We start from the raw sequence: 12,961 nt of genomic DNA, 5'->3' as shown, positions 1-12,961 counted from the left end.
ATCTCTGATATCTGCCTCCCAAGTATCTAGGATTATAGTTGAGCTACTGTGCCTGGTACTTTCAAAATTTTTATTTCATTTTGTTTTGTATAGAGTCTTGCTTTTTTTGCCGTGGCCAGCCTGGACTATAGACCTCCTATGTATATTTCCCATGTAGCTAGAATGACAGTTATGTACCACTCTGCTCAGTTTTTTTCCCCCGTGTGTGTGTGTGTGTGTGTGTGTGTGTGTGTGTGTGTGTGTGTTGGTCCTAGGGCTTGAACTCTGGGCTTGGCTGTTGTCCCTGAGCTTTTGTGCTCAAGGCTAGTAGTGCTCTACCCCTTGAGCCATAGCTCCACTTACAGCGATTTTAGTAGTTAATTGGAAATAAGAGAGTGTCTCTGGCTTTACTACCTGGGCTGGCCTTGACTCTCAGCCCTCAATTCTCAATCTGTTGAGTAGCTGGGATTATAGGAGTGAGCCACTGGCACATAGTGCCCTGCATTGTGCTCAGCTTTTATTGGTTGAAATGGGATCTTTCAAATATTTTTCCCAGTCTGGCCTCAAACCACAGTCTTCTTAAGTTTTGACCTAGTGAGTAGTTAGAATTATAGGGAGTCACCTGGCCCCTTTTTAGCGAAATATTTTAACTAAGTTCACATATTAGATGAATTCCTTTTTTTAATATAGGATCTCATTATGTAGCCCAGGCAAGCCTTACACTCATTGTGTAGCTCAAACTAACTTCAGACTCATTGTGTAATCCAGGCTGTCTTCAAACTTTTGATTTTTCTACATCAGTCTCTGGAGTGCACTACCAAGCCCAGCTTAAAAAAATACGTCCTACTGAGGAAGCACTTTAGTAATAGTGAGCTTGCCTAGTATATGAAAGGCCCTGGTTCTGATACCTAGCATGCCAAAATCAACAAACAAACAAACACATAAAATTACTTTTCCAATAGATAAACATCATTAAGAAATACTTAATGACTTTTTATCACACAATTAACAAATCAATATATTTTTTGTCAGCGCAGGTTTTCTCTCATGTATAAAAATACTTTTTGTCCGAACTTTACAACTTTGGTGGTGGGGGAGGGGAGGATTGGGTGGGGCGGTAGGGGGAGAATGGGAAGGGATGGGAAGGGGAAACAAAGGAGGAGGCTACAATGTTTGATAAGAAATGTACTCATTATCTTGCCCATGTAATTGTAACCCCTCTGTTCAGTATTTTCACAATAAAAAAAAATAATAAAATTAAAAAAAAATACTTTTTGTCTTTAGAAATTTTATTTAATTCAAAGGGGGAAGAGAGTCCTAGAATAGATTCAAAATCATTCAGGAAAAAGCGACTTAGTCTAGTGACTTACTGACACTATAGTGAAATAATAACAATTCTATGAATAAAAAGTGACTAATGACTATTTTCATAATATACTAATTTTGCCCATATATACTCAATCCTATGGACATAATTTGTTATATAATAGTATACAACTGCATTCCTTTCCAAGTAATACTTAGAATGATCTCATATTATGTTGATCCGGTAGAAGAATTTGTCCAAGTCTTCTTTCATTTTCTGAAAGGATTTCACCCTCTGCATAGTATAAAATTGAACTGGATTCAGTAGAAATCTATGTTCAGTTTGTTCTATATTGCAGTGAGAGAGTCCCCAGAGAAACAGCAGCTTCACTGCTACTTATCGAATGTTGAGTTCTACTGTCAAGCCTTGTTGGAAATTAGCATCAATCAGGCAAGAAAGGGCTGGTTGATACAAGTACTTTACTCGTTGATTGTTTGCTGGAGCTGCCATTCACTGAGTGATATGTGAAAAACAATTCTGCCAGTGAAAGTATTGTTGCAAATCTCAGTCTTGGAGAAGGAAGAGCTTTGATGAATCTTATGGCATGTACTCCTTTGGCTACAGTGTGGCTTGTATGCAGCCTTGGACTTTGAATGATCAAGGTTCAAATCCTGTTCCTGCCACTAGCAAGTTGGACAAACTTTAGGCAGATTCAGTTAATTCCATAAAGCTTTTTCCATGACTTTTTTCATTTCTGAATATGAAATGAACCATTTTTAGTAGTATTTTTATAGAATAAAGATAAAAACATTGCACTTGGCACATATACACTACAATCTGGTATAGACATGGAGACCAAGAGTTCAGGAGTCTCAGTGTCTCAATCTCTGGGGGGAATGTACATGGATTACTTATCTAGCTGCTTCCATTTTTGCATCAGTAAAGTGAGGATAATAATGTTATGTATCTAATACCATCCTAATGAAGATTAGATCAAAGAACTCATGTAAAAAATACTAGAATAATGCTCAGCATTTATAAATGTCCAATAAGCATTTTATCAACACTATTATTAAGTGTGCCTTCTGTAAAGTCTATATTCATTTGTGTATACATGTAAATATACTTAAACCCTATATATGTATATTTCTATGCACATCTTTTAGTTGTAGATCCCACAAATGAGAAAAAACATGAAGCACATTGCTTTTTGAGCTTAGCTTATTTTGCTCAGCACAATGACCTTGAGTTCTACCCATTTTCCTGCAAATGACATAATTTCATTTTCTTTAGGGCTGAGTAATAAGGTAAGGCTGTGGAATGTGTGTGGGGTATAGAAAAACACAGATATGGATTTTTTTTTGTTGGTTGTGGGGCTTGAACTCTGGACCTGGGCACTATCCCTCAGCTCTTCAGCTCAAGGCAAGCTCTCTACTACTTGAGCCATAGCACCACTTCCAGTTTTCTGAGTAGCTTATTGGAGATAAGAGTCTCATGGACTTTCCTGCCTGGGCTGGCTTTGAAACTCAATCCTCAGATCTCAGCCTCCTGAGTAGCTAGGATTACAGGCTGGTGAGCCACCGGTGCGCCCGACTCCAGATATAGATTTATATCATATTTTCTTTGCCCATTTACTGGTTGTTGGACACTGGCTAATTCCACACTTTGGCTATGGTAGTACATAGAACTGAAATAAATGTGGGTATGAAGTTGTCTCTCGTATATTGATTTACCCTCTTTTTGGATATATGTCCATTCATGGTATGATGAAGTACACATTAGTTCAATTTTTAGTTTCTGATAACTATATTGATTTCTACAGTGGTTATATTAACTTTCATAGACAATGTAAGTTACTTTTTCTCTGCTTCCTCAAGAGATAAACACTATTCCAAGTTGGTTAATTCATTTGGGAAGTGGATCCCACATGAGACTTTCTTTTTTTCTAATAAGAGTCAGTGCACGTTTCTTGAATTTCCCTGTTTGTCCTGTTTCTGTATATAACAATAGGCTAGATTGACTTTCACTGGGGTTCTCCGGCTTGGAAATGCAGCTGCCACTCTTTGAGTTAATCCTCTTTAACTATGGTAAAAATGACTGACATTGGAACAGAAGGCTGTGGAGGAGACAGACGTTGTGCACATTAAGGTGGCCAAAGAGACACATTTCTTCCTTTTGAGCAAATGACAAGTGTCAATGAATCATTAGTCATATGAATAAAGGAGAGACACACAGCTCCCAGCACTGGGCCACTTACTAAAGAGTTGGCAGAAGAGCTCACTTAAGCGGCACTGTATACATATATGTGAAAGGTAACTTTCACGAATAATAATTATGAATAATAACAATCCAATGAAGATCTATTTTTTATGAAAAAATATGGGAAGCGGAGAACAAATTATTTAAAAATAAATGAATTTTAAGGTCTGCATGCACCATCAAAATAATAGAGGTCAAGCAAGTAAATGAAGCATTATAAAGATAAGCGAGTGCATGCTGACTTTGATATGAGAAAATGCTCAATTTAATACTAATGAATGCCAACCATTCTCCCCTCTTCCCCCTTTTATTTGACAGTCTAAGAAACTCTTGTCTCTGGGCTGCCATGAAGCTCATTGATTCTCTTTTCAAAGGCTTTGGAAAAAAAATAAAAATCTTCTGCTTTGTAAAGAAGACAATGCCGATGACTATTAGGAGTTCTTTTTTTTGTAATACTCAGGATTCATTTCCTTTTTAAAAGAAGTACACCATAGCTCCTCTTCTTTCTCCCTCAGCAAATAATTGGCTGACCTTATTTTTCTTCTCTTTAATCTGCTTACCTCTGCAGAGCGCTCCACAATTCATTCTGATTGGAAAGATCTTCACTGCAGGGATTTAATTAAAGAAGAACAATGCTCACCAGAAGCCATGTATGAAGAGGTGATGTGCGACACAGTCTCAGGGTGGAAAATGTGGCCCAAGAGCCCTTGTTGGAGCACTTGGGGCGGGGGTGGGTCTTCTCACCTGCCACCTGCCTTGTACAGATGTAGATAAGTCAAGTTGATGGTCAAGTATTAGACTCACCCTGGAAGGTGGCCCATCTCTCCATGTAGTCAGGTGGAAAAGTGAACGCAATTCTCTGAATGAAGAGGGGTTTTTAGTTACCATTGTGTAGATGGTAACTAACTTGCACAACCTTCAGCAATGGCAATTCCACAGCTTGTTGTAAAGAGAGGAAGGGTTATTTTCTCAGGAGTGTTTGCCCAAACTCACTACCTCTTCCTACAAAGTGTGTTGTGCTCATTCTTTGGCATCCAGCAGAATCTCCGAATGAACATTAATCCATAGAAGACACATGGTGCAGTTATATTTTAGATATGAGACCCTTTTCCGTTGTATGGCTAGTGAAGATCTCCCAACCCTTGAGCTTTCTATTGATCTTGCTAGTTATGTCCTTTGCCATGCAGAAGCTCTGCAATTTCATGCAATCCCATTTGTCCAACCTTTCTTTGATTTGTTGAAAATCCCTCCCACCTCCACAACTACACCCCCCCAACTACCCCCACCTCCTGCGAAGTTGTAAAGTTCGTTTTCAACATAGTGTCGTGTACATCTCATTGTTAGAATGGGTTAACCCATATCCCTATATAAGCATTTTATTTTTTCCGCCCCCTCTCCAAATTATAGAAGTATATACACAAGATGCAGGTCCCCAACATCAAATACGGTGAAAACAGGAGTTATATCGAAGGGGAGGAACATACAAAGAAATAAAAAAATCACATGGTACATTAAATACATTAGAAATAATAGCAAGAAAGAAAAATTGTGTCCCAATATTGGGGTTCATTTCATTTAACATCATCTTATATGGTGATATGTACATAGCTTTTGACCTTTTCTGCTTATCCTACACATGTACTAGTTATTGCAAATAAGGGAAACCATGGGATCTATGTTTCTTTGAGCCTGACTTACTTCACTTAAAATATAAAATTTTCCAAGTCTTTCCATTTCCTAACAAATGGGGCAATGACATTCTTTCTGAAGGAGGCATAGAATTCATATATATATATGTATATATGTATATATATACATATATATATATATATATATATATATCACATTTTCTTGATCCATTCATCTACTGAGGGGCATCTTAGCTATGGTAAATAATGTGGTGATAAACATGGTTGTGCTGGTAGCTGTAGTATAGCCTTGTTTGTGATTGGGTAAATGACCAAAAGTGAGATTGCTGGGTTATATGGGAGCTCTATGTGGAGTCTTTGCAGGAACCTCCATACTGCTTTCCAAAGTGGTTGAACAAGTTTATATTCCTACCAACAAAGCAGTAGGGTTCTCTTCTGGCCACATCCCCTCCAGCACATGATGACATTCTTTACCCCTTTGCTTCTCCTAAGGAGGGTTGAGCTCTTCCCAAAAGGAGAGGATAGGGAAAAGGTGGTGTGGGGTGTGGGGAAGAGTTGCTATATTCTTTTTTGAGAGTGTTTTTACCCTCTACTGCAGTGATTGGCTTATTTCTTCTGTCTCTGGCCTGGATGTACAGTACCGTTCTTGAAAGGTAAGACAAGACCTTATCTTGCTGTCTCTCACCTGGCTATGGAAACAGACATATAGTATGACATTTAGAAACATATATTGGTGGCTATGTGCCTACTTTTTTACAGTGGTTATTAAAAGTTTTGCCATGTTAAAGTATTTTGAACAAAGTAAGAAGAGTACTAAGAGAATTCATATACTTAAGCCTACTCCTTTTCTCACTCCTTTTAACACTTTATTTTTAACCTCCGGAGACCAGCGTCTAGAGGTCTTTATGATTTATGCCTCACTATTATTCTGGGACTCTATGAATTTTGGGGAAGATTATTCTTAGGCCTCTGTTCAGTGTCTGAGGGAGGTCCTTCTAGTTTCTTTCCAAAGACAAGGGTAGATGAATTTCCACCCAGGTGAGGAAGTAGAATGTGGTATAATAGCAAGCTGGTAATTTCTTTTTTGAACATATTATTCATCTGCAAGGTGCCTCTCAAATGACTTAGAAATTAGAGAATGATGTACAGACCTGGAGTGAAATAATAGCTAGAGTTTGTAGCACAGTCGATCCCTTCAGAAGTATGTGAAGTCAACTTAGTAAGATTGAATGGCTCCTGGGCTATGGGCCTCGATTGAGGTTATTTGCATATTTTGGAAAAGAAGATAACAACATGGAGAAGTGGCAGGTCAACTTGGTTTAATATAGGAAAGGAAAGTCAGGAAAGCAGTGCTCTATCTCTAGAAATAACCTCTGGAGTTAAAAAAAATCCCAGTATATTGGCAACAAAGATGAGCATTTGCTGCTAAAGGAATGTATGCTCCTATTGTGAAAAATGGATTTTTTGGGCCATTATTTATCTGATCATAAGCAGACAAATCATGAATCAATCATACACTTAATTTCTCTCCTTTTGACCTAGGCTTGCCATTCAGTTGTCTGTCTTCTACTTACCTTGTCATCAGGTTCTATATATCAGAGGAGAATGGATGTTTCAGGCCAATGAAAGTAACGTATCTTGATGTAACTGCATAATTCATAGCATGCATATTTATCACTTCCTTTAGTTAATATAAGCAAAATTTCCTGATGAGGTCTCTATTTTGATATTTGTTTTCCTTTACATTTTGGTATTTTTTCTTCTATTTATTATCATTATTTTTGTGAGACTGCCACTCAAACTTGGTATATGACACTGCTCATTAGCTATCATTCTTCCTATTGAGCAATGTCTCCAACACCTACTTATTTTGTCTGTTGTGGGGCCTGAACTCTGGGCCTGGGAGCTGTCCCTCAGCTTTTCAGCTCAAGGCTAGTAACTCTACCACTTGAGCCATGGCACCACTTCTGGCTTTTTTTTTTTTTTTTTGCTTATGTGGTGCTGAGGAATCAAATCCAGGATCTCATGCATGCAAGGCAAGCACTCTACAATTGAGCCACCTTCCCAGCCCCAACACTTGCTTTTATTTTTTGTCAGTTGTAAGGTTTGAACTTGGGGCCTGGACATTGTCCCCGAGCAATTTTGCTCAAGGCTAGCACTCTACCACTTGAGCTACGGTACCACTTCCAGTTTTTTAGTGGTAAATTGGAGAGAAGAGTCTCATAGACTGGCTTCAAACCATGATCCTAAGATCTCAGTCTCCTGAGTAAAATTATAGGCCTGATAGAATCACCAGTGCCTGGCTATATATATGTTTTGTCTTATGTACTAAGAAAGTATTTAACATGGTTATTCACAAAAATGAAGTAGAATTTTGTGTAGAATCTAGTTTGACACCATATATTAGATACAAATCTCTTTCAAGAAGTTTGTGTACTTTTCACTGTTATCTATAATTTTTTTTTAAAAAAGAAGGCTTCAATTTTTTAAAAAGGGAGCTTCATTGATATTTCCCAGTTCATACAACTCTTAGGTATGTATTTTCTCATCTGTTCCTCACAACAGTTCTGAAATGACAACTAAAACTTATTTCTACTTTTACAGGAATTCCTAGGGTGTTTTTTATTCAAGGTCATAGGACTGTGGACTGATGTAACTAAAAGTTGAAAGCAAGCCGGGTATCAGTGGCTCACACCTGTAATCTTAACTACTGAGGAGGCTGAGATCTGAGGATCACGGTTCAAAACCAACCCAGGCAGAAAAGTCCATGAGACTCTTATCTCCAATAAACCACTAGAAAACTGGAAGTGGCGCTGTGGCTCAAGAGGTAGAGCACTCGCCTTGAGCTGAAGAGCTGAGGGACAGTGCCCAAGCCCAGAGTTCAAGCCCCATGACCAACAAAAAAAAACACCCAAAAACAAAAACAAGAAACAAAAGTTAAAAGCAAAGACATGTTCACATCTCAAGTGACACATCAAGTTGGGGAAAAGCATACATTTTTTTCTCCATTGTTAATGAAGGATCACATGGAATATTATGACCTGTGGTCTCAACATTTGAAGAATTCAGCCTGCGTTACAATCTTTGCTATTTCTGCTTTCATTTGTTTTACTGCTCATGTACTCTATATACTTGCCAAACAGGGAGGGAGGATCTCAAATTGGAATGTTTTCTTTCCAAGTCCAAATGTGGTTTATTCTACTTAATTGGTGAGATAGGAGAAAAACAATTAACAAGCTCTTCTTCTCCCTAGAAGGTTTCAGCTTGATCTATGCAGTCATTTGTTATAAGAAATAAAAGATAGGAGACATTAAAGAGTACTAAAGGGTATATAGTCACTTTGGGAATGCAAAGATGATTGTTATTGTTCAAATTAATTTATTTTCAAAAGTACATTAGTTATCAGGGGATTTTGTTGTGATATTCATATGCATGTTTATAATATATTCCAATAAATCCCCCTCTATCATTTTCTCTTACCTGCTTTTCCACTCTTTAATGCTATTTTAGGAAGCTTCTTTGTTGTATTTTCATACTTCCTAACTACCCACTTTAATAATACCCATCCTCTTTATCCTCTTAGTTTTCTTTCTCTGCCCCCTCCCAGAGCCCATGAGAAATAGGGGCTTTGAAGTTTCTGTGCTATCTTCATATATAGTTGCAATATATTTCAAAAATTACTCACCCTCTATCTCTTTTATATTCTTCTTAACATCTGTATCTATATCATCTCTATCTATGTCTATATATGGTCAGATAACATATATAGGGTGGACTTTTCTCATGTGAGTGAAACATACAATATATTGGTTTATGAGCCTGCTTTTGTCTTGCTCAATATATCCTCCAATTCTATTCATTTTCCTGAAAGTTACATGACTTTATATTTCTTTATGGCTTCTCAATATTCCATGACACACACTCATGCATACAAATTTGTCACATCTTTTTTAAATCTATTTATCTATTATTAGGCCATATTGTTGATTCCACTGTTGGGATATCATAAATAGTTTTGCAATCCACATGAACATGCAGGTGTTTTTCTGGTCTATTGATTTACTTTCCTTCAAATATACATTCTACAGTGGTACGTCAGGATCATAGAGAAGATCTCTTTTCAGTTTCTTTCTTGAGAAAACTCCATATTGATTTTCATAGTGATTGTACTAATTTACATCATCACCAACAATGTATGAGCAATCTCTTTTTCCTGCATCCTCCTCAGCATTTTTTTTTCTTAATGGTTTCCATTCTGGGTGAGATGGAATCTTAGTGTGATTTTGATTTGCATTTCCTTTATGGCTAATGATGTTGAACATTCCATTCTAATTCTGTGTTGAAATTTCATGTATCTATTTTCCATTTGTATTTCTTCCTCTGAGAATTGTCTGCTCAGTGCATTTGCCACGTATTGTTTGTCCTTTTATTGTTTATTATTTTTATGCTATTTGTATATTCTGGAAACCAATCCTTTATCTGTTAAATAACTTGCTAGGATTTTCTCCTATGCCATGGGTTGTCTCTTGTTTCTAGTGATTGTTTTCTTTGCGGTGCAAACATTCTTTAATTAGATTTAGTCTACTTGTCAATTCTTTCTCTGATCCTTTAGGAGTCTTATTCAGAAAATATTTATCTGTGCCTAAAACTCCTGGAGAAAGTGTAAAGCTTCAGGCTTTACTTTGAATAATTCTTCTTTGTCCTCTTCCTCTTCCCCTTCCTCCTCCTTCTCTCTTTTGGAAAACAAACAAACAAAACAAAACAATTCTTCTTTTTCTTTCCTGGAAATTATTGAGATAAATATTAATTTTTTGTGTGATCAGAGGCACAGAGGCATTGCACCTTATATTCTTCCCCAAGAGTACCCTCCTTTGGTCTCTCTGTGCATGAATACCTACAGTCTTGTATAATCTCTCATTTCTGGGTATATTTTAGATCTAGCTTCCACATATGATAGAAAACATGCACCATTGGTGTCTCTGAGCTTGGTTTACCTCACTTAACATGATTTGTTCTAGCTCCATCCATTTCCCAGCAAATGACATAATATTATTCTTTCTTTTTTTAATATATATTTTATTGTAAAGATACTGTACAGAGGGGTTACAGTTACATGAGTAAGGTAATGAATACATTTCCTATCGAGCATTGATTGTTACCCCCTCCTTTGTTTTTCCCCTACCATCCCTTCCCTTCCCACCTCCCCAACTCCTCCCCACCACCCCTGCCTGAAGTTGTAAAGATCATTTTCAACATAGTGTCTTATACATCTCATTGTTAACAATGGGTCAACCTGTATTCTTATTTAAGCATTTTGTTTTTTCCCTTCCCCTCCCCAAATTAGAAAAATGTATATAGAAGATGCAGGGCACCGGAATCAAATACAGTGAAAACAGGGGTTATACTGTGGGGGAAGAACATGCCAAAGAAACAAAAAAATATCACATAGGACATTATATATGTCTGGGACAAGCAGTAAAGGTCAAAAGCTATGTACATATGACCATATAAGCTGATGTTAAGTGAAATGAACCTCAAGATAGGGACACAAGTATTTTTTTCTTTCTTGCTATTGTTTTTAATGTATTTATAATACTATTCTTTCTAATCATCCTTAAAAAAATAATATGGACCTTGAACTCAGGGCCCCTACTCTCTTGCTTGGCTATTTTCAAGATTGGTGTTTTGCTATTTGAGCAAAAGTGCCACTTCTGGCTTTTCTGGTTAATGGGAGAAAAGCATCTTAAAGACTTTGCTACCCAACCTGACTTTGAAGTGCAATCCTCATAATTCAGCCTCCTGAGGATTACAGGTGTCAGCCTTTACCTCCTGGCTTATTCTTTGATGCAACTGAAGTTGATTTCTGTATAGGAAGAGAGATAGGGTTCAGCTTTAGTCTCTTGCAAGTAGATAACCAAGGGGCAGTGATTCTTACTTAATGAAAGCCACAATTGTTATGGGAAGGGGAGACAAAGCAGGAGGAAACAATGCTGGATAAGAAATGTACTCATTAGCTTGCTCATGTAATTGTAACCCATCTGTACAGTATTTTCACAATAAAAAATTAAAAAAAATCTAACAAATACTTTGTGTGAATCTACTAAGAAAACCCTGTGCCATAGGTCAACATTTTCTTAATAGAGACCCAGAAACACAACAAATCAAAGAAAGGTTGGACAAATGGGACTGCATGAAATTGCAGAGTTCCTGCATGGCAAAGGACATAGCTAGCAAGATCAATAGAAAGCCCACGGATTGGGAGAAGATCTTCACTAGCCATACAACAGACAAGGGTCTCATATCTAAAATATACTTGGAACTCAAAAAATTAAATCCCTCAACAACAAATCCTCAAAGAAACTACTGCACGATAAATAAGTGGGCTAAAGACTTAAAGAGAAACTTCTCTGAAGAGGAAAGAAGGATGGCCAGGCCCAAAGAAACATAGGTCCCATGGGTTCCTTTATTTGCAATAACTGGTATTTGTCTGGGAAAAGCAGAAAACATCAAAAGCTATGTACATATGACCATATAAGATGATGTGAAGCGAAATGAACCCCAAGAGAACACAAGAGACACACAAGGGACACAAGAGAATTTTTTATAATGTACCATGTGATTTTTTTTTGTTTCGTGTGTTCCTCCCCCACTGTATAGCCCCTGTTTTTACTGTATTTGATGTCGGTCTGATTTGGGGAGGGGAAGGGTAAAAACAAAAGGTTTAAATGGGTATACAGGTTGATCCATCATAACAATGAGATGTACAAGACACTATGTTGAAAAGCAAACTTTACAATTTGGGGGTGGGGGGTGGGGGAGAGTGTAATTGTGGAGGTGGAAGGAAGGGATGCTAGGGGAAAAACAAGGAGGAGGCAACAATGCTTGATAGGAAATGTACTCATTACCTTGCTTATGTAACTGTAATCCCTCTGTACAGTATTTTTACGATGTAAAACTTATTAAAAAAAAGAAAACCCTGTGCCAGATTCCACAGTATATCTGGGCAATTTGTTAGCTTTGTAGTAGGTTAACTCTGTAGTTGGAAAACGAAGGTCCCTATCTGGTCTGGTCCAAGACAATGGGGGTGAAAATGGTTATTATATGCCAGGTTACCATTAGAATCATAGTAATAACAATGATAGTTCCATTTATGGATCATTTAAAAATCATTTTAATTATTTAGATTATGTAAATGACCACTGTCTTATTTGTGTCCCCATGATGCCTTTTCAAGAGATGGATTTTTATTAAACCTTTCCAAGCTTTGTCTTGAGGTTGAAAAAAATAGTAAAAATTAGTTCTTAACTAATGACTCCCAAGGTCAGTTGCAAAAATCTTGAAAATGTTAGATTCTCTCTGCTCTGGCATGGTGGTCAAGCAAGTCTTGATGATTTTAAAGGGCAGAACTTTGGCTGGCTTCTGAATTACTTTGTAAGTTTGTCTCATGATTGTCTTATTTCTCCCACAATCCTCTCACATTCTATTATCTTCTGGTCCAGTTGTGTGCCTTAAAAAAATCTGTAAGAAGGGCCTGGGAAGGTGGCTCAATGGTAGAGTGCTTTCATGCATGATGCTCTGGGGTTGATTCCTCAGCACCACATAAGCAGAAAAAACCAGAAGTGGCGCTGTGGCTCTAGCAGTAGAGCGCTAGCCTTGAGCTGAAGAGCTGAGGGACAATGCCCAGGCCCAGAGTTCAGGCCCCACGACCGGCAAAATAAATAAATAAATAAATAAATCTGTAAGAACAAATAGGATTAATTTGTAAAGA

General features: G+C 37.4%; 1 pseudogene; it reads right to left on the bottom strand.

The window, feature by feature from the left end:
* LOC122107921 overlaps positions 1-12,961 on the bottom strand; it is a 39,832-nt pseudogene that overhangs the window by 19,070 nt on the left and 7,801 nt on the right.

The sequence above is a fragment of the Dipodomys spectabilis genome, unplaced genomic scaffold (assembly GCF_019054845.1).
Source record: "Dipodomys spectabilis isolate Male_0828 unplaced genomic scaffold, ASM1905484v1 ptg000054l, whole genome shotgun sequence".
In the NCBI taxonomy this organism is placed as follows: Eukaryota; Metazoa; Chordata; class Mammalia; order Rodentia; family Heteromyidae; genus Dipodomys; species Dipodomys spectabilis.
Note: the sequence above shows the minus strand (reverse complement) of the source record. Positions and strands in the feature narration are given on the sequence as shown.